This window comes from Beta vulgaris, chromosome 5 (genome assembly GCF_026745355.1).
Source record: "Beta vulgaris subsp. vulgaris cultivar EL10 chromosome 5, EL10.2, whole genome shotgun sequence".
Classification (NCBI taxonomy): Eukaryota; Viridiplantae; Streptophyta; class Magnoliopsida; order Caryophyllales; family Amaranthaceae; genus Beta; species Beta vulgaris.
This window is the reverse complement of record NC_079206.1, coordinates 4,896,489-4,898,618: the sequence shown is the minus strand read 5'-3', so window position 1 is coordinate 4,898,618 and position 2,130 is coordinate 4,896,489.

Below are 2,130 nucleotides of genomic sequence, written 5' to 3'. Positions count from 1 at the left end.
TTGATGAAAAAAAAAAAGTGTTGCAAGTAAAAAAAAACGGACTTTAAAATATCAATCATATCATACAGTTAACTTACGACTTGGACAAAATCGCCACTTTTGTGCATGGTTTACATTTATTGTGAATTTCTTACCCAACGTAAATACTCAGACAATATAAATTTGCAGGATATAGTACATAGTAGCATAGATATCGGTGGGATAGTGACACCTCGATGGCCTGATGCTGGCCAAGGAAATATAGGCCACATCGCCTAAAAGGGCATTGAGCCATTATATTGACTGGAATTTCGTCTGGTAAAAACTAAAAGACATGCTGATCACAGGCTCACAATTCACTTCAGCGTTTTGTTACGGAGCTTTTCCATTGAATATTGATTCCTCATTTCCCAATCGATTGTAAATTTGACACAATATTGGTAGCTGAAAGGTAATTTTCTCAATAACAAATCAAAGAAATTTAAGCGTCGATGATGAAAATCGTGAAACTGAAATCAGAATAACTTAATGCAAGATTATGATAAACTTTTTGGCACTGAAAGGATGATTTTTTTTAATGTCATGTTAACTAGTGCAATTCCTTGACGAGTGACGACTTGTTGTTCGGACAACATTTATGACCTTATCATGGTTAAAGTTGCAAATGAAAGTAGTTCAAGTATTAATACACAGTTGGATCCTATTTAGAATCTTCCTTTTTTAGATCGTTTAGAGGAAAATACGTCAAATACTTTTATCTTTTTTTTGAACTACAAATGAAGGACCTAATTAAGAAAATTGTATAGGGCACCATTAACTTTGCCCATATTTGTCCTGCTTCTAGTGTCACGGGATAGAGTTTTAAGGCTAACGTAGTAACGTTTTTAATATATATGTATACATGTAAGACTTCAAACTGAAAACTAGTTTTTAAGAACATAATTAAGGGTTAAAAACTAATAATAGGTAAATCTCCTAATTGTTTATACTCACATATATTATAGAAAATAATAATATCTGATATCTAGTTTTCAAGTATTTGTGTAAAAGAATCAGCTATAACGTGTGAGAAATTACAGATAGTGTGCCAACATTGAATTATTTGAGTTGGGTCCAAAGGGACCATATGTCCATATGATGTACTAATAAATAATAAACATGTGCCGCCGAGGTGAGATTTTTTTATGCCTTTTTGTTTATAGAAGATTTTCTGATTTTGTATGTGTACGACTAGCACTATTGTTTACCCGAAACAGAAGTGAAGGTTGTATATTTACGAAGAAAGATGAAAGATGGCTGTAAATTGTAAGAAATTTGTATAACACTAATTTTTTAGGTCTCGGTTATGTCCGGCTCTCAAGTAGTGAGAGTTTTTACTTATTAAAATTTCACTTTAAGAAAATAATACTAAATATGATTTGATTTAGACCTTTACTAATTAACACTTTTAATATAAGAGTTTAAAGTTATGGAATCAAATCTTATCTAATGTATTCTTTTAATTTATTTTATTGCGCGAGTTGTTGGAGAATTGGAGATGGCTCAGCTCTACCTTCGCAGGCACCCTACACTACTGCCTATCAGATTATATGTGAATTACATGGATTAAAAAAATCCTAATGTAGAACGTCACGTGGCACTATTCCTTGTTTAGAAACGTCTTTTTTAATATATTAGTATAGATAGATATGTTTTTAAGTTACACTAAAAAGTATTATATACCTATTGATTTTGTGCATTTTTTGAAAACGGTACCGTTCAATCAATGAGCCAAGGGAGATTATGTATGACCGAAAAGCATATTTATTTTCAAAAATTATTTGATCAATACATGTTATTAGATTTTTCAGTTTTTCTATTCCCGAGTATTCGGTTTATTCAGTACATACCCTCGCACTTTTCAAAATACACTAGGTACCCATCAGTTTCTTGGTAATACATTAAAATGCCCTTATGACTAATATCGGTTAACTTTGTTAGTCTTAACCTTGATTAAATCTTAATTAAACTCTAATTAACCTAACTAAATCCCAACCCCTAACTCCTAACCCGGCCCTAACCCTGACCCTAACCCTAACCCTAACCCTAACCCAAACCCACCACTACCCACCCACCCACCACCTCCCCCACCGCACCCTCGCAACCTTTATC